We start from the raw sequence: 20,059 nt of genomic DNA on the forward strand, positions 1-20,059 counted from the left end.
ATCTCAACATGGAAAAGCTTATTCTTCTTTGCCCCATCGATATTTAACTTGCCTGAAGGTAAAGGATTTTTATCCTGAAGCAGACTTATTTACCTTCTGATTTTAAAATGTCTTTTTCTGCATTACAAATATAGGCAATTCATGTTGTTTGAAAACACATATGTAATTATTTTAGGCTTGCTACAGTCTTTCCCTTGGAAACATCCCATATCAATGATTTTAAGAGTAATTAGCTATTAATTTAGAAAGTTTTTTGTGCATACTCAGGTTTCATTAGCCATCTAAAATATAATGTGTATAGACAGAAAACTAGATGTCATTATGTCTACCTCATCCAGTTTTAAGATCTTTCCCCATGTCTACATCTGCTTAATAAACCGAAGTATTTCAGGAGTTTTGTTATCTTCTTAAGAATCTTTTGGGCCCTCTTACCATGTTGTTGCTCTGTTGTAGCCACACTATCCTCCTTATCTAGTCTTTTAACTGAAAAACAACATATCCCACCCACCCCGCAACAATTAGAGAAACACTGCTGTAGAACAAAGAGCCACATTTAGTGGAAGTTTTCATGTATAGAATACATAGCACAAGACTTGGTCCCAAATTATTGGAAAATTGGACATAAGAATAACCCTGTTGCATCAGATCCAAGGCCTACCTAGTCCAGCATCCTGTTTCAGACAGCGGCCCACCAGATAGCAATAGCAATAGCACTTAGATTTATATACCGCTCTATAGCCAGAGCTCTCTAAGCGGTTTACAATGATTTAGCATATTGCCCCCAACATTCTGGGTACTCATTTTACCGACCTCGGAAGGATGGAAGGCTGAGTCAACCTTGAGCCCCTGGTCAGGATTGAACTTGTAACCTTCTGGTTACAGGGCGGCAGTTTTACCACTGCACCACCAGGGGCTCTTCAGATGCTTCTGAGAAGCCCACAGGCAAGAGGTGAGGGCCTGCCCTCTCTCTTGCTTTTGCTCCCCTGCAACTGGTATTTAACAGCATCATGCCACTGAGGTTGGAGGTGGCCTATAGCCCCCAGACGAGTAGCTATCGATAGACCTGTCCTCCATGAATTTATCCAAGCTAGTGGCCATCACCACATCCCATGGCAGAGAATTCCATTGATAAATTATGTGTTGTGTGGGAAAGTACATCCTTTTGTCAGTCTTACATTCCCTGGCCTTCAGTTTCATGTGATGATCCCTGGAATTAGTGTTGTGAGAGAAGGAGAAAAATTTCTCTCTGTCAACTGTCTCAACTCCATGCATAATTTTTACACCTCTATCATGTCTCCCCATAGTTGCCTCTTTTCCAAACCAAAAAGCCCCAGATGCTGTAGCCTTGCCTCATAAGGAGAGTGCTCCAGGCCAAGGTCATCTTGGTTGCCCTCTTCTACACCTTTTCAGGTTCTACAATGTCCTTCTTAAGATATGGTGACCAGAACTGTACACAGTACTCCAAATGTGACCATTTGGTCACATACACAACATGTATATTTTTGTATAAGGGCATGATAATATTAGCATATTTACTTTCAGTCCCCTTCCTAATAGTCCCTAGCATGGAATTTATCTTTTTCAAACTGCGGTGTACTGAGGATATTTTCAATGAGCTGTCCACCATGACCCCAAGATCTCTCTCCTGGTCAGTCACTGACAATTCAGACCCCATTAGTATATATGTGAAGTTGGGGGATTTTTTTGCCCCAATATGGATCGCTTTATACTTGCCAGGAGGAAAAAGAACTGTCTACTCTCCAGATTTCCACCTCTAAAGATATGGACAGACGGTAATTAGGGATGGGTCTGGACCAGTCCGGAGGCCATTGTAAAGGCCTCCAGATTTTCCGGACCGGTCCGGACCTGGCCGGTTCAGTTCAGGTGGAGGGGGTAGCTTTAAGGGTGGAGAGGGTTTACTTACCCCTCCCGCCGCTTTCCCCCCTCCACGGCTCATATATATTGTAATAATTGGGGCGGCAGGATACCTCCCTGCTGCCCCTTGTCTCTCTGAATTCAGCCTCCAGGACGGGGTGGGCGCGCACGCGCTGCTCTGCAAAGGGAAGATCCTGTTGCTGAGGGACTCCGACTCACGTTTTAGAGGGTAACTGCTGCTGGCAACGGTAAACCCCAACGAGAAGCCGGCACAGCACCGAGCCGGCCTCCTGCGCCTCTCCACCCGGCGGCTCCCCCATTCTGAGCCGCCGCCAGCAGCCACTGAGAAGAGCTCCACCAGGGAGGATGCGCCGACGTGCCCAGCCCACCCTCACTTCCGGCTCCCAGGTGACTTCCCCCCACATACAGCATGGCTGCCTGCGTCTCCTCCTCCCATTGGGCCACGCTCCCAACCCTTGGGAGCAGGCAATCCCTCAGGTATCCCAGGCCCAAACCATTAAGGGCTTTAAAGGTCAAAACCAGCACCTTGAATTGGACCTGGAAACAAATTGGTAGCCAGTGCAGCTCTTTCAAATGGGTGTGGTGTGATCCCAGCAAGCAGCTCAAGATAAAATCCTAACAGCCACATTTTGCACTAGCTAGCTACAGCTTCTGAATATTCTTCAAGGGCAGCCCCACGTAGAGTGCGTTACAGTAATCCAGCCATAATGTGACTAAGGCATGGGTAAATGTGGCCAGATCTGCCTTCTCAAGAAAGGGACACAGGTGGTGCACTAGCCAAAGCCGTGCAAAGGCACCCCTGGCTTCTGAAGGCTCAGGCCTCCACCTGAACTTCTAAAAGCAGAGCCGGGTCCAACAATACCCCCAAGCTGCGTACTTGCTCCTTCAAGGGGAGTGCAACCCCATACAGAACCGGTATAATCTCCTCATCCTAATAGACTCTCCTACTGATCAACATTGCCTCCATCTTGACCAGTCAGTCTCAGTTTATTAGCCCACATCCAACCCATCACAGCCTCCAGCCCCCAATACAGGATATCCATTGCCTCCCTAGGATCAGGTGACAAGGATAAATAGAGCTGAGAGTCATCTGCCTATTGCTAACAACTCAGTCCAAGTCCCCAGATGACCAATCCCAGCAGTTTCATGTAGATGTTAAAGAGCATGGGGGACAAAACCGAACCCTGTGGGACCCCACAGGTCAATGACCACAGAGCTGAGCAATAGTCCCCCAGGACCACCTTATGGACCCTCCCCCCAAGAAAGAATCGTAGTCACTCCAAAGCAGTACCTCCGATTCCCATATTTGAGAGACAGTCCAGAAGGATCCCATGGTCGATAGTATCGAATGCCACTGAAAGGTCCAACAGAACCAACAGGGACTCACTCCCCCTGTCTAGTTAAGAACATAAGAATCCCTGCTGGATCAGGCACAAGGCCCATCAAGTCCAGCATCCTGTTTCACACAGTGGCCCACCAGATGCCTCTGGGGAGTCTACAGGCAAGAGGTATGTGCATGCCCTCTCTCCTGCTGTAGTTCCTGGCATAGGTCATCCACTATTGCAACCAAGGCAGTTTCAGTCCCATATCTGAGGTGGAAGCCAGATTGAAAAGGGTCCAGATAATCCATATTATCCAAGACTCTCTGCAGCTGGGACGCCACCACATGCTCTATTACCTTGCCCCAAAAGGGGAGATTAGAGACAGGTCTATAGTTGTCCACGTTGGAGGGATCAAGGGAGGGCTTTTTTAATAATGGTCTTACCATCGCCTCCGTGAGGCATGATGGCATCCTGCCCTCCCTTAATGAAGCATTAATAATCACTTCCAACCATCTGCCTGTACCCTTCCTGGCAGCTTTTATTAGCCATCAATGGCAAGCATCAAGAGCGCACAATTTCACCCACACACTGCCCAGGATCTTGTCCACATCTTCAGGCTGCACCAACTGAAAAGAATCCAACACAATAGTAGCAGGTGGTACCAGAGACACATATACCAGAACTGCCAAAACTCTGGAGTCCAAATCAGCACAGATGTGAGCTACTTTATCTGCAAAGTGACATGCAAACTGATCACAATGGGCTGCAGATTGTTCCTCCTCCATTACCTGGGGGGATGTGTGGAGCAATGTCTTTGCTACATGGAACAGCTCTGCTGGTCTGCACTGAGCAGATGCAATGGAGGTGGAGAAAAAGCATTTCTTCACCGACCCTAATCAAACAAGTATACCAAGATGGCTAAACTAAAGAGCCTCCCAACCCCCGAGTAGTCATCATCCTATTCTTTCACCATTCCCTGCCCTGATAAAGCCAACAAAATAAAGCAAAATTACAATTAAATGAACTATTTCTAAGCTTTTGCTCAATATGGCTGGAGATGAGGAGCCTTCCTGAACTAAGTCAGACAAGTGCAGGGACTGCACAGTTTCTGAAGCGTTCAATATTTATATTCAAGTCTCCCTGGAATGTTCAGGTAGACCCAGCCAATCCCAGCTCAGCTGTCACCTTTTAAATTTATTGTGCAGATCTTTACCAGATCTTCTTATTGGACCCATTCTTATTGGACATTTTTGAGATGCCATCAAAACCCCTAAGGTTTTTACTGCCTATAAACAGTTCATTCACTTGTTACAATATAACCGCTCAGTGCACATAGAGGTTTCTCTTATTGTAACGAACACCAATATAACTATATCAGCCAAACTAAAACTCACAAATTCTTCACAATTACATAATGCTGCCTTTATGCGTGTTATCCTTTCTCTTGCAATGTAGGCCATAGCTGTTGCTAAACACAAAAATGCACTAGTGAGAATTTTATGGATCGTAGTGCTGGGAACACTGCTTTGCAAAGGGCTCTTCCTTTTATTTTCAGCCTGATGCTATGAGAACTAGATCATAGGCCTTTTAACTCCCTTCACTGTACAGCAACATTTATTTCAAAAGATATACTTTTTTGTCTGTAGTTAAGATTTGTTCCTTGCGGGGAAATCTGACACATTTGAAATCTGACAAGATTTGTTCTTTGTGGGGAAATCTGCTAGTGAGTACTAACTTGGGACACAGTATATTGGGAAGTTCTGCTGTGCAAGTCCCATTAAAATGTATAGACACTGAGGAGAGTTCATGTCAATGGGGCTTGCACAAGAAAACATCTTAGTGGACTGTGTTCTTCACTCTTAACGTCCACATGTACATACCCCACCTGCTGCAGCCACTTATGGTGTTTGCATACCTGCCAACATGCCCCTATTTCCACATTCACCTGCATGGGAAAATAGGGACATGTTGGCAGGTATATATTTGTCACCAGCCACAAGGAAGAGGAAATAGCTATCTAGTCAACAGCCTGTTTGCATTAGTAAACTAGCCACATTAGACATGCATTCCTCAGATTCAGCATGATTCACTTGCAATGCACTTTCCACATTTAGTAATACCATGAGGATGCTCAACAAACCCTGAGGATGCTAAGATATTTTTTAGCTTTGTCAGAAACGGCTGGAGAAAGAGAGAAGGTGAACAGCAAGAAAGAGAGTATGAGATAGAATTTTAAAAACTGCACTTGGATGACATCCAGATGTTTAAATATTATTAAATGGTACTGCCTACTTTGACATGGTATAAGGCATTCTGTGAAGTCGTTTGTTTACTCAGAAAAATTGTATGTAGGCAGTTTTTACTTGGCTGTATGCTTCTGAGTAATTATGGCAGCACTGTTTGCACTTCTAGATGTTGCTGTGTAAATACTTTCAGCTGAAGAAATTAAAAAAATGTATCAAACGTATACCCTCCAACTCTTTATTCTTGTTCACTAGGTCTTTTAACTCATGGTAGGGTTAACCCATACTTTTAACTCATGTAAGTAGATTACTGGTAGAATAAACCTTGCATGTATGTAATATGTGGTTAAACCTTTAATGCAGAGGAGTCAGAGTAGAATATGAATGCCAAGGATTTAATTTAAAACACACACACACCCATCAGGGAAGTAAACTTAACATAATGTCAAACAAGCAGAAAGATTTGGAACTGAAGTCATGAACTGATCAGGTAGCCATCTTATTCCTTAGCTAAATTTGGGATAGAAGATTAAAAAGGGCCTTGTGGTCAGGGGTGGGGAACAGATTGGCCCACCTGGCTAGGTCTCAGTGGGTGAGGTTGCCTGATGACTCCAAATGGCAATCTTTTTAGCCTAGTTAATGCAACCCTGAGATTGTCTTTTAGAAAGGATATCAGCCACCAAACTCAGCAGGGCACCATGGCTCCAAATCACAACTATAGCAATTGGGTTCATTGAACAGAATTATAGATTGTATTGTATCTTCTTCCTGCAATGCAATGAAGTTCACAGCTAGACAATAATCACTTAACAATGTGACCAGCCACATAAGAACTCCGTGCGGAGTTGGTAATTGCACATCAAATGGCCAGATAGGCATTTTCAGAGGAAATCTTATCTGAAGTTAATGACAGGGGAAAGGCATTTCAGCAGAATAAGGGTGTATCTGGTTAAGCCAGCATAGCGTAGTGTTTAGAGTGTTGGACTAGGACCAGGAAGATCCGAGTTCGAATCCCCATTCAACCATGAAACTCACTGGATGACTCTGGGCCAGTCATGTATCTCTTAGCCTAACCTACGTTGTGAGGGTAAAAATAAGCATGTATACCACTCTGAGCTCCTCAGAGCTTCCTTGCATCCTTCCTCGGAGCAGGATATAAATGTAATAAATAAAAATAAATACAATAAGCAGGAGTGGTATAAGTGGCATACAAAGTTTTTTCAAAGATCTTTCAAAAGTATAAGAAATAACAATTTGTCTTGTCTTGAGGGAATGAATGGAAGGAATTACAGGTGAATAATTTTAAGATGCCAAGTGTACTTCAGCAAAGTCTTTGGTAAGAGTTAATTTTAATAAAAAATTGATTGGTTATTTTGGAAAAAATGTAGTAAGCATTTATGTGAATATTCTTTCTTGGTTAAAGGTACGGAACAATGTAAAAGGTTCTAACAAGTTTACCAAATAGTAAAATACAGTACTTGTACTTGGTACAAGTGATTTTTCAAAAGGAGGAATAGTTAGAGGGTTTATTTCTAGTTGCAAAATTATACTTTTCACCCAGTTATTGGCATTTAATAAGGAGCAGCAAACTCCAGTTTTGTTCTTTGCTTTCTCCCCATAGTCTTCCCCCACTCAATTAGACCACCTGTTCACACCTTTAAGATATTTTTTGGTTTGAAACCATGCATTCTTGAATCACCCTGCTTAATGACTACAAATATTTAATTAAGTGAATCAACTTAATTCACTTTATAACAATACCTTGTTCAGAAATGATCCTTCAATCCCATTTTCCCATCTCACAGTTTGTCTGCCACACACATTTTCCCCCTTCCAGTAATGAGCTCTGGTCTGATTAGGACCTGTGAAGAAGGGCTCTGGAATCCCATGAATTGAAAACCACTAGTTCTGCATGCTAACTGAAGTGGATATCTGATTCTCTCAAGAAATTGCTAAGCAAGCACGACAGTTAAGCATGATGATGACATATATAATATCAAGTGTAGTGTGGCCTTTTGTTTGTATTTCATCTTGCTTTTCTAAACAGTTGCTGGTGCTCAAGGACTCACACCACATCCACTGGGGAAGTTGAATTCCTCTCCTCCCCACAACTGACACATTTCAAAATTTGGAGTAGGACACACAATAGACTTAAATTGGTTTGCTGTCCCCTCACTCTGCAGTGCTTTGGGAATAGTAGTTCAATGAAGGGTGGGCTGGGGCAGTGGTTCCCATTTTGCATCCCAAGATGTTGGGCTGCCATTGTTGTTGGACCAAGTTCCTGTTGGTTTTTTAAAAATTTAATTTAATTTAATTTAATTTAATTTAATTTAATTTAATTTATTTGTTTGTTTGTTTGCCACAATGGACTAATACAGCAATGGGAAAAGGGTAGAGCAGGGGCTTCCATTCTTGAGTCCCCAGATGTTGGACTAAAACTCCCATTATCCCCAGCCACAATGGCCTCTGGTCATTGTGGCTGGGGATTATGTAGTCCAACAGCATCTGGGGACCCAACATTGGGAATTCCTGGGCTTGGGGATCGGATAATTATTAGCATTCTCTACTAACTAGAACTCCCGGGATAGGACTGGTATAAAACATGTATATGTCTGTAGTGTAGACAGGTACCCACCAGTTACATCTCTCCACAGTGCTAAAGATGACACTTTGCTCCTAACTCTGCGAGTGGCAATTAGGACATCACTTGTGATTTTATTATTATATGATGCACTTATTCTTCTCCTCTTATCCCAAACATAGATGGGATAATCATGGCGAAGCAGTTGTGCTCTTTTTAAATATACAAACAAGTGGTAAAACTGCCAAATAAGAATAATTCTGTTCTAGAATAGGAATTTGTAAAAGAGATGAGTGAACAGGCTCAAGGTCAAGTTGGTTTGCCATTGAACTGGCCCAGCCAGCTTGGGGCCATTTCGGGGGTTCCAAACTTTTTCTAAAAAATAAAATAAACTCACTGCCATGGGTCTGCAGGTCTGGCAGCCTCTGAGGGTCTTGGTGCAGCTGTGGGAGGGGTCTCCTTAGTCTCCCTTTCCCCCTGCTGGCCTCCTGTTGGTTCTGCTAGGGCCATTTTGGGCCATTTTCGAGCTGCTCCAGCCCTTTTCTCAGTGGCAGTGGCCATTTTGGAGGTTGCCGCACATGCTCCATGGCCATTTACATGCATACGACCAGGGAGCATGCACAATGGCCTCCAAAATGGCTGCTACTACCAGGAAAAGGGCCGGAACAGCTCAAAAATGGGCTGAAATGGCCCTAGCAGGACCGGAGGGAGGCCAGGGGGAGAGGGAGACTAAGGGGACCCCCCCAGCCATGCAGACACCGCCCGAGGCCACCAGACCCATGGTGCCATGGCAATGAGTGTGTGTGTGTGTGTGTGTGTGTGTGTGTGTGTGTGTGTGTGTGTGTACCCAAAACCAGTTTGAATTCAAGCCAAGCTGGGGTGGGTGGGCGGGAGTTGGTGCCACGAAACCGAACATGTTTGGTTTGAATCTGGTTTGAATACAGTTCGGACTCAAACTGAACCAGGCAAACCGGTTTTGTGCACACCCCTAATTTATAATGTCTGGAGGTGATTTGAAACAAAGTGATCCAGTAGATGAGGCAAGTATTTCAGCATCTCTAAAGGTCAAATTATTTTGCTTCCTTTTTTTGGCTCTGTAAATAACCTTTGCCAAGGCTTAATTCTAGAGGCGGGGGCGAGGGGGATACTACACTGCCTGAAGTATCTTCACCCTGCTAATATACTAATTTGATCAGGAAACTACAAACAACAATAAAACAGACTTTATTTTGGGAATCATCTGCGGGGAAATTTTTTTTAAAAAATCATACATTTCACCAAATTTAAGAAGATAAACTCATAACAAAAATCTCCAATACACAGGTAAGTGCTTTATTGTTAAAGAAAGCAGCCACTTGGTTTCTGTCCTAGAGAATGAGAGGCAATACCATCACAATGTGCTTTATTAGCAGGAAATGGCTTGGACCTAAACACATGTTTGAATCAGTTTAAGAAAGCAATGAACTCCTAGCAAAAAGTCTGATTGTTGCTCTGTTTCAGACATTGTTGCTCTATTTCAGGAAGGAGGAAGTATAAAAGATCACAGTGGTCACCACCAACATGGAAGTCCATTTCTTTCCAAACAAAATGGCTACTTTATTTTCTGACCCACTGGCCTCACAGAAGACATCTATTATGGCTAAACATTGATCTGACCATTTTGATTACTGTTTTGCAGATTGAAAGGTAATTTTCCAGTTTACAAGGAACTGTAGAATATCTGTTCTATCAAGAAAAAGATGCTTCTCCAAGGTAAGTAAAACTACACTTTTGTCTTGCATAGGAACAGACTTGTGCAGAGAACTGGATAGGGAACAATCTTTATTTGCAAAAAAACTGCTCGGCTTGAAAAGCATAAAGCCATTCATGGTTTCCCACAAGCTCAAGAAAGCAACAAATTTATAATAAAAATTCTGATCAGGTAAGGAACATCAAAATCGTTGCTGTGCTTCAGGATGTGTGAAACATCACCAACATGAAAATAGACCCATAAGAAGTCCTTTATTGCTAATAGAAGCAGCTGTTTGATTCCATTTCTAGCCCACTGGCCTTTTCAGAACAATCTCTGAAGACATCTATCATGGTTAAACACTGAACTGTTCATTTTTATTACTATTTTGCAGATTGAAAGACAGTTTAAAGAAACTGCAATCTATCTGTTCTCTCGAAGGAAAGAGATATTTCTCCTTTGGCTTGCAAAAGTACAGATCAGTGGTGGCCCATGAATGCGTCTCCAGGAGGGCGGCAGGAGGCAGCTTTAAGAGTAAAGTAATTTGAGACTCACCTCTGCTGCCATGGCACCTGAACTCTATTCGGAGCCACAACGTGCCACCCAGCAGCCCCTATGGTGGGGAAGCACCTTCGCCACTCACCTGGCTTTCACAGAGCTGAGCCGCTGCCAGTGGCCAGGTGAGTGGGGGAGGCGCTTCCCTGCCATAGGGACTACTGGGTGGCATGTTGTGGCTCTTAGGGGCATAGGTATAATTGAGCAAAAGGGTTCAAAGAACACGTGCCTCCAGCTCCTAAGGGCCCTCCAGCTCCACCCCTCCCTATTTCCTTCATTATCTCCCTCACTCTGGGGGGCCGCCAGAGAGACGGATGAACATGGGCCCCCCTCTCCCCTAGCTATGCCCCTGGAGGCTCTGAACAGCGTTCAGGTGCCACTGCAGCGGAGGTGAGTCCCGAATTACTTTACTCTTAAAGCTGCCTCCCCCCACCCCCGGAGGCACGTTCATGGGCCGTCACTGGTACAGACTTGCATGGATAACTGGATGTGTGTGTGTGTCTGTGTGTCAGGGGGTAGGGGGTGGAATCTTAATTCCCAGGCTTGGCTTGAAGAGTGTAAAACAGTTCATAGTTTCCTCTGGGCATCCAGCAAGGACCACTTACTAGGTTATTTGAGATGCCATTAAATACCTTTAAAACAGGAATTCTCGTATTTGGGTCTTCAGATATTGGTGGACTACAACTCCCCTCATCCCCAGCCATAATGGCTAAGGGGCACCATTCAAAGTGATGGAAATTGTAGACTTTCAACATCTGGAGAGACAGCTTTAAGAGCCGTTGCTACAAAAGATTTTTTTTTTAAAAAAGAAAAAAGCTGTATCAAGAAAAATTGAAATAATTCTATTGATTATAACTTTTGTCTCCTTTGCCTTTTTCAGTGAGATATTGAGTACAAATTCTGAGCTTGTCCACACCACAGATTTAATCCTCACTCTGAATCATGAAATTTTACTCACAAGTAGAACTTCTTACTCCTGAGTAGTTCCATTGTTTATTCTCAGTTAATATGCTCCCCAATTTTCCCAGACCATGGGACCTACAATAATAGTATATTTCACTTCAGGAGAGCACAGTGAAGACCCCTTCTCCCACCTAAAGCATGATGTCCTACGCAACTTTGTTGTTACGTCTGTGGTATCTAACCTGTATATGGTACCATGCCTGTGCAAAAACACCACCTACTGCATGGAAAGAAATTCATTAGATATATGTGGGAGAACTCAGATAGGTGGTAGCAGGGAGGTTGTAGGTTGTCCCACTGGGTATTGGTGAAGTAAGCCTTTCCATTAATACAGCAGCATATTGGACCCCAGCGTTTTCTAGTGCTCTTACAAAAGCTTATTTGCACTTTTGTTTTGGTTTTTGCAGATGCAGGAATCATACCTGCTTCTGTATACACATATAACTAAAATGTGTGAACTGATAATGGATACACTTTTAGACTTCCTCTCATTCCCACTGCCAAAAATGTGCTTTAGGGCAGGGTTTCTTAACCTTGGACCTCCAGATGTTGTTGGACTAGAACTCCCAGAATCCTCAGCTGCAATGGCTTTTGCTTGGTGATTATGGGAGTTGTAGTCCAACATCTGGGGGCCCAAGGTTAAGAAACCCTGCTTTGGGGCTTGACTCCCCATGGCTATTGCCATCTCTCTCCTCCCTCTCCCCCTCCCTCCCTCTCCCTCTCTCCCCCTCCCTCTTCAACAGAATTCAAACTCTGTTGCTATTATTATCTGAACTATGCAATGCTTCATTTCCTCCTTTGCATTTGGTCCAGATGTGGTTTCCTTGCCTTTATCTTCCTTCATGGACTGATCTCATTCTATCTTTCTGTCTTTTCCATCTCTCTCTACATCTCTACTCCCCTGCTACTGCTCTCTCAAGCTTTCGTGTTCCCTGTGTTGTGAAGGAGTTGCCTTAATTGCCTACAGCATCTCTGGCAGTAGCTTCACTGGTAAGTGGGATGCTTTAGAAGGCAAGCATCGGAAACTGGAGAAAAATTGCAAGATGAAATCAGAAGTTATTATAAGATTATCGATTCTGGCTTTACAGTCTCAAAAAAAAAAAAAAAAGAATGTTGTGGTGAAAAGCCAGAAATCAGCATGCATCAGTGAGAACACATTGAAAAGCCTTCAGCCTTCCAAGCGTAGCACCCAGGAATACTGTTGCTGTCCTTACAACTTCCTAGCAACATTTTTTTCACATTTATGGAAGAAGAAAAAATAGGCAGACAACTTTAGGTTATTCTTTACATTTTTCCATGAAGGTGGCTTGCTAAGAGTTACCAAGCCACCTTCATCTGGATCACCGCTCCCTCTCCCCACAGTTGCTGTATGCCTCAGGAGCTCCCACAGATGTAACATGTAGTTTGGTGCTAAGAACTATAGCTGTATAGGAATCAGTGGCAAAAATGTTACTGGATTTTTAAGCAGGCAACTTCCTGAGCCCCTCTTTAATTTCTTTAAGTAATTCAAACAGTTATGATTTGCCATTTTGAAATATGGGTCTTCGTGGAATTCTGCCATTTCATGGCCCATTGACTTAAGAATGTTGCCATCAATCTAAGATGACATACTGTAGTCCTCTGTAGGGAAAACTAACACAGCAGATGTACATTTCACAGGGTAACTACAACAGCAGGAAATATACTTAACAAGCAACAAATAATAATACACTTGCTTAAAGGTGAACATATGGTATTTGACATATACTCAGCCATAAAACTTGCCAGTAGGACCCAACCCTTCTGCCAAAGGAATAATATACTTACTCAGAGGCGTAACTATAGGGGGGGCAGGGGGGGCACGTGCCCCGGGCGCCATCTTTTCTGGTCACGTGGGGGGCGCCGCCATGACCAATTTTTTTTAAATTTTTTTAAAAATTTTTGTTAATACAAATGTTTCCTGCTCAGTGCAGCAGTGCTGCAGCAGTCAAGGGAGTGCGTCGGTGCCCCCTTCCCCACGAGCGGTCCCTTCCGCGCCGCCTCCGCGCCCCCCCCATTTCTTTGCTGGTGCCTGGCGGCCAGTCAGTGGCCTGGCTTGGTGGCGGCGGCGGGAGCTTGTGAGGAAAAACCTAAGTATAATGTAGTATGTTGGAGGGGCGGCGGTGGGGGGGGCGCCATTTCAGTGCTTGCCCTGGGCACCGTTTTCCCTAGTTACGCCTCTGTACTTACTCGTTAATGGGATATATTACTAAGCTATTTTAGAAAGTTGTTTGCTAATCTAAAACTAAGTTAAGCAACAGGATACATTAATTCATCCCCTTTCCACAATATTTATTTATTTATCTATCTATCTATCTATCTATCTATCTATCTATCTATCTATCAAATTTGTATACCGCCCCAAACTTTCATCTCTGGGAGGTTTACAATGACATAAAACCAGTTTAAAACATATACAAAAACTTAAAAACGCTTTAACAATTTAAAAATAACCAGAGATTAAAACCCAAAAATATTAGGAAGATGAGAAAGCTTGGGCGAAAAGATGCCATGTGACCATTGCAAATTATTTGCCATGCTTTATTAGTGCCTATTCCACAAAGAAAAAAAGTATGTAATTGAATGTGCTTGCAAGAATATTATTGTGTTCAGATAACCAGCACATTCAAATAAAGACTCTGTGTGGAATAGGAACTAACTAGCTGGGCCGAGTGCAGAGCATCTGCGCTTCCGCCAACCTGCTTCTCTCTCCTGCCCTGCTTCCCCCCACCGCCCACGGTTTCTGGTTGGTGGACCAGCCAGAAAGCTGGCCTGCCACCTACTTCCGCTTGCCCACCAATTCCTGGTATCCAGGCGAGCCTGCTACCTGCTGCTCCCAGAGGCCAGCTGTCCACATGCGGGAGCAGCCCGCTTCTTCCCCACCCACTGTTTCTCTCTGGAGGACTAGCCGGAAAGCCGGCCCGCCACCTCCTCTCACCCACCAGCCAATTCCCGGCGGCCGAGCTGGCCCGCCACCTCCTGCTCCACCTCCCACTGGCAGCCAGCATCCCTATTTTCTCCCTGTCCCATCACTAATCGGCAGCTGCTCGTGAACTCTTGCGAGAGCTGCCACACATGGGATTACCAACGGGTACGCCTAGGAGAAGTAAATATATAGATAATGCATGGCCACCTGGCTTCTTATATTGTTGTAGGAAGGGGGTGAATTAATTATTGTGGATGCACCTAGATGTTAAAGATTAAGAAGAAAGATTTTCCCCCTTAGAAGTGATAAGTCTACAAAGTAAATGAGGCAAAACACGTCTAACATGTTTAATTAGTCATTAATTATAACTCTATCATATAAAATCATATGCATATCGTAGGCTTTTCTTCTTAAGAGAAGAGGCTTAAAACAGATATGAATCTCTGGTTCTAACACATTGTGTGTGCTGTTTCCTTTCTTGTGAAGAGTATACATTCTGTGTGTGATTTCCTTTTTCATGATGGACAAGGGTTTTCCCAGTTTTCACGAAACAATATCTTCCTGTTAGAAGTCGATACAACTGACAAAGCATGCTTTCTTAGCATTTATATGGTCGCATGGATGCTAGTTGCAATAGGAGTACCAAGCATGTTACAGGAATGTTAAGCACATTTAAGCTCCATTTATTTCAATGAGAGAGATTTAAGCATATGTTTAACTTTCCCATAAATCAGTGTGACTTAAAAGCATTGCTTTCTGTAGAAAAGAGTGGCTCATCCCACATTTAGCGAAATGCATTGTCAGGTTTTAATACTTTTTCCAGAAAGAAGTTCTGGGAAGTTCATACTCCTCCTACAATATGATAACTGCATACAAAACACTGCCGTCCTATTATCCAGCTGGGACAAAAGCCAAATACCTGAATGGTGGAGTACTGGATCAGATGTTTTCTTCACACTAACTGAAAATACATCAGCAGGGAGGCAACCATTTGTTAAATGAGAAACATTATAGATGGTTTATTGTGCTACATGCCAGTTCTGTGCTTAATAAATCTGGCTTATGAAGGATGTTTTTTCATCATTAATGTCAAACTATTAGTAATCTCATCCATATTTACCAAACATACTAGATTTTAATCATAAGGACTGACAAGCATATGATCTCCCATGGAAGCCTATTATTTTCAAAACTACTTTGTGACTTCTTATTAGGTTCAAATTTAACAAGAGAAGCCATTGGGACTGTGCACTCTTCAATGTTTTATTAGATGCATTACAGACAACTTGTTTTCCCAATGACTTTTAACAGGCATCAAGTGCTGGTTATTCAGTAGAATTGGGTAGCCTGAAGGGACTGCAATATACATGAGATTCCAGGACCACAATGCACTGGGCAATCAAGCTTGCTGGTGGCAATATACTGCTCTTCCACTAACCTGGTTTCACAAGATTCTCACTATATAACCCTGTTCAGGCAGTTCACCACTGGGGACACCTCAGCCTTCCAATCATGGAAGCAACTGACATCACATTAGGGCATTTGCCTATTCAAACATCCTAAATGTGGAGAGCATGGGGAGGGTGATGCTTCTTGCCAGATCAATAAAAAAATGGGATGCGAGTACAACATCCCAATAAATAAATAAATAAATAATGAAAAAGTTGAAGAAAATGAAGATGTAAAAATATTATGGGACTTCCGACTACAAACAGACAAACATCTGCCACACAATACACCAGATATAACTGTAGTCGAGAAGAAAGAAAAACAAGTTAAAATAATCGACATAGCAATACCAGGGGATAGCAGAATAGAAGAAAAAGAAATAGAAAAAATCACAAAATACAAAGATTTACAAATTGAAATTGAAAGGCTGTGACAGAAAAAGACCAAAATAATCCCAGTGGTAACTGGCGCCCTAGGTGCAATTCCAAAAGACCTTGAAGAGCACCTCAACACCATAGGGGCCACAGAAATCACCATCAGCCTATATTCTGCGACAATATCTATAACAACAGCAACAACATTGACAATAAAATCCAGCCATCCCAGGTCCTTAGGAAGGACTCAATGTCTGGATAAAACAAACCAGTCAATAACACCTATCTGACTGTGTAAATAAATAATAATAATTGAGAATGGAAATGAAACTCATCCTTTATATTCCACTCAGTTCGACAAGACTGGGGGAAACTTACTAAAAAATTAGGCAGTTCAAACATTTTAGTTGTATGTAGCCCTGTGAAGTAGGATAAGCTGAGAAAGGAACATTGGACTTACTGTGAAGGGTTCTTTCCCCCTGTGTCTGGAACTCATCATCGATGGGTTGTGGACTGAGCATGCTTGAGAGACAGGACTGTAATTTTGTAAATGTAACTTCCTGCTGCCAGGAGGCACCTAGACCCCCCATGTCAGGACTGTAGCAAAGAGCAGCACTTGAGAGGAGAGAGCAGTCTGGACAGTCAGTCATTTAAGGAAGAAACAACTGAAAAGAAGTAACATTAGAGAAAACACACATGTGGTGGAGATATGACGAGGGTAAGCTACCATCTATGAACCCTGAGAGCTGACTCCACCCAAAATCACTTAGTGCCAGAAATGCAGTGGAACCCAGAGAAGAAAGAAAAACATGAAAGAATTTGTAACAAACATCCAGGTACATCCAGGCGGGCACAATGAGCTCCAGATATGGGGGGGAGAACCTTTCACAGTAAGTCCAATGTTCCTCCCCCCCCCCGTGCTGGAGCTCCCCATCGATGGGACATGCCCAAGCAGACTAATCTGTGGGAGGGGAATGTACTAGACTACTGATTGAAGCACCTGGCGCCCGAAAGTCACCTGTGGTGTATGGAAGGAAAAAATCTGTTATGGCGTATAAAGGGCATAATGGAGGGCCATGTTACCACCCTGCAGATATCTGAAAGTGGAGCATGTGCTGAGAAGGCAGCTGAGGTTGCGGCACTGTGGATGGAATTGGCTGCAATTCCTCCTGGAACTGGAAGATTAAGAGCCTTGTAGGTAAGAACTATGCATTCCTTGAACCAACGTGCCAGGGTCACTTTTGTTTACCTTGAAACCCAGTGAGGATGGTTGAAATGCCACGAAGAGAGAGTCAGATCTGTGGAACTCCTTCATGTATCTGATGTAAATATGGAACGCCCTGCGAACATCAAGCTTGTGCCATGCCTTTTCCTTATGGTGAATTGGAGCAAGGCAAAAGGAGGGAAGAAAAATATCCTGAGAGCAGTGAAAGGTAGAGTTGACCTTGGGTAGGAAAGTGGGGTCCAGTTTGAGTACCACAGAGTCAGGCTGGAAAAGGCATAGTTCCTTGAGTACAAAGAGGGTGCCCAGTTCTGACACCCTACAAGCCAACATGATGGCCTCTAGGAACAGGACTTTATAGGAAAGAAGTTAATAGAAGACAAAGGCTCGGAGGGTGGCTAGGTGAGTGCATTCAGAACCTTATTCCATTTCCAAGATGGGAATCTCTGGATGGGAGGTGGAGCAAGGTTAGATGCTCCTCTGAAGCAAGAAATATGAGGATGAAGCAAGGAGGTGCTAGGATTAGTTATATCAAGTACGGACGCCAGGGCGGAGGCTTGCCTCTTAAGTGTATTCAGACAGAGGTGGAGTTCCAAGACAACCTGAAGGAAGGAGAGGACTTCTGGGACACCAGCAGTGAGCGGGTTTAGATGTTTCCTGTGAGCCCATCTGGAAAAAGCTGCCCAGGTGGTCTGGTATATCCGTTAAGTGGAGGGTCGGCAGGATGCCAGAATGTTGTCTTGAACCGAGTGAGGGTAGCCCTTAGCTGTTAGCCTTGAGCACTCAATGTTCAAGCGCACAATTAGAGCAACCTTGATTCTGGATGCCAGATGGGCCCCTGAGAGAGAAGGTTGTTTTGAAGAGGCAGGTGCCACGGGGGATGAGTGGAGAAGTTGACAAGGTCGGAAAACCACAGCTTCCTCCTGAAAATGTCAAGCTTCGCCAAGATATTAACAAGTTGGAAAAGGTGGCTACTCTCACTTGGCGAAGCTTGACATTTTCAGGGGGGACAAAGGCTATGAGTTCCTTCACCCACAGGATAGAAGCCCAGGGGAAATTTGAGTTAGTAGCTGCGGCCTTAATTATTGCTGCCACTGTCTCATGAGCTTTTTAAAGCAGTAGATCACATTTCCTATCTTCCAGTACTTTCAGTTGGTCTTGCCCCTCAGTATTTAGCATCATTTGTGCCACTGGGGCATCAGTGCGAGGAGGGCAGTATCTTTCTGGGGAAGGGAGTAGTGTTTCCTTGGATAACTGCCTACTAGTCTGGACGAAGCTGGTTGTTGCCACTCTGCTAGCATGAAAAAGGCTAGAGAAAGGTACTGTGGCTGCAGAAGAGGAGAAGGATGGAAAAACAATTTTATCTAGATCAGGTGTAGCTTGAGAGACCTCAGCAGGGTTTAAATCAATAGCTCTTTTGGCTTTGGATAACAAAATATTGAAGTCAGCTGATGAGAAGAGGCGAGAAGAAATAGGTGCCTGTTGGGTCACTTCTTCCCCCGAGAGTTCCCCTTCTTCCGTATCAGACTCATCTGGTTGTGAGGGAGCATGTGAGTCAGGGTTAGACTCAGATTCTGAAGCTGAAATAGTAGGCGAACTCTGGCCTCTGGGCAGCACTGAGTTTGTGAGCAGTGGGGCAGGGGTCACATGAGGGGCTATGGGGGAAGGCACAATAGGAGGGATGACAGGGGTAGAGCTGAGAGAGATGACACAGGTGGAACTAACATAGGTAGTGCTGGAGTGGTGGCACGCTGGGGATGGGAGACTGTGGGTGTGGGCATTTAGGAGATGGGGAGGAGGACTCAGAAGAGAGTGAGTGATATGCCCAATGCTTACACCTGGTACCCAATTTTTTTTTTAGGCAGAAAACGGCTGTGCTCCAAAGGTGGGGTAGCCTTCCCCTTGAGACTGGAGTCTGGGGAGGAAGATGAGAGGCATTTTTGGGGAGGTCTGGGCTTCCTAGGAATAACTGGACCCTGAGATACTGAGTTCAGGGGGGTGGTTTCTGCAGTGTCAAGGCATTGTGGATGGCAGAGCCTTCTTCCCCCATGAACTGCCGCAGCCACATGGCCACGTTGAGAGGGATGGAAGAAACCGGCCCCTAGGAAGGGTATCAGGGTTACTTACAGGTGTTGGCTGACTCGGAGCACAGCCCATCTAATCCCCATGGGGGATGTCGTCCTGCAGCAATGATGGGATTTCCTTTCGGAGAGCCAGTTGTCTCTGGCCAGTGGGCTGTGTGGGCATACGTGATGTGTCCAGTTTGGGCACCGAATTTTTCTCTCCCAGTGCAGTCGGGCCCGGTGCGGGGGGACTGCACAGACCAGCCAGTTCCCCCTCAACACCTAATACCACTGGGGTGAGGGTGAGAGACACCAGGAGTTCTCCCAAAGGGTGCTGGTCATCTGCCCCATGTTTGCCACCATTAGAAGAGCTGTTCATTGGGCATGGCTTGGTCTTGCAGCACACATTTTTAATGAGGAGGCACTCACTAAGACGCACAGACTCTGACAACTTTTTCTTTTTGGGTGTCTCGCCTGGCTCCTCCAGGTGTTTGGTCTTTTTGGAAGCCTTTCTAGTGGACTGGAGTCATTGCCAGCAGGACTGCCGCCTCCTCAAGAGGAGAAGAACGGAGCTGGAAGGGGAAGTTGATCTTGCCCGAATGGGACACACTGGCATTTTTGCTTTTGTAGTTGATAAGGGGCCTTCAGAAAGGAAACCCCTAAGGAGTTCCTCTACGTGAGCTCTTTCCATGAGTGAGAAGGATGTGGAGGGCAGGAG

At 44.3% G+C, this 20,059-nt stretch overlaps 1 protein-coding gene and 1 long non-coding RNA gene across 3 annotated transcripts in view; one reads left to right on the plus strand and one right to left on the minus strand.

The window, feature by feature from the left end:
* Positions 1 to 20,059, minus strand: part of FRMPD4 (FERM and PDZ domain containing 4) — a 564,699-nt gene that overhangs the window by 515,915 nt on the left and 28,725 nt on the right. The window lies entirely within an intron of this gene.
* Positions 1 to 20,059, plus strand: part of LOC128352115 (uncharacterized) — a 28,079-nt gene that overhangs the window by 6,021 nt on the left and 1,999 nt on the right. For both annotated transcript variants that reach the window (XR_008320209.1, XR_008320210.1), the window contains exons 2-3: positions 9,721 to 9,794; positions 17,150 to 17,254. This is a non-coding gene — a long non-coding RNA (uncharacterized LOC128352115). The remainder of the gene's footprint in view (positions 1 to 9,720; positions 9,795 to 17,149; positions 17,255 to 20,059) is intronic.

This window comes from Hemicordylus capensis, chromosome 3 (genome assembly GCF_027244095.1).
Source record: "Hemicordylus capensis ecotype Gifberg chromosome 3, rHemCap1.1.pri, whole genome shotgun sequence".
NCBI classification, from domain to species: domain Eukaryota; kingdom Metazoa; phylum Chordata; class Lepidosauria; order Squamata; family Cordylidae; genus Hemicordylus; species Hemicordylus capensis.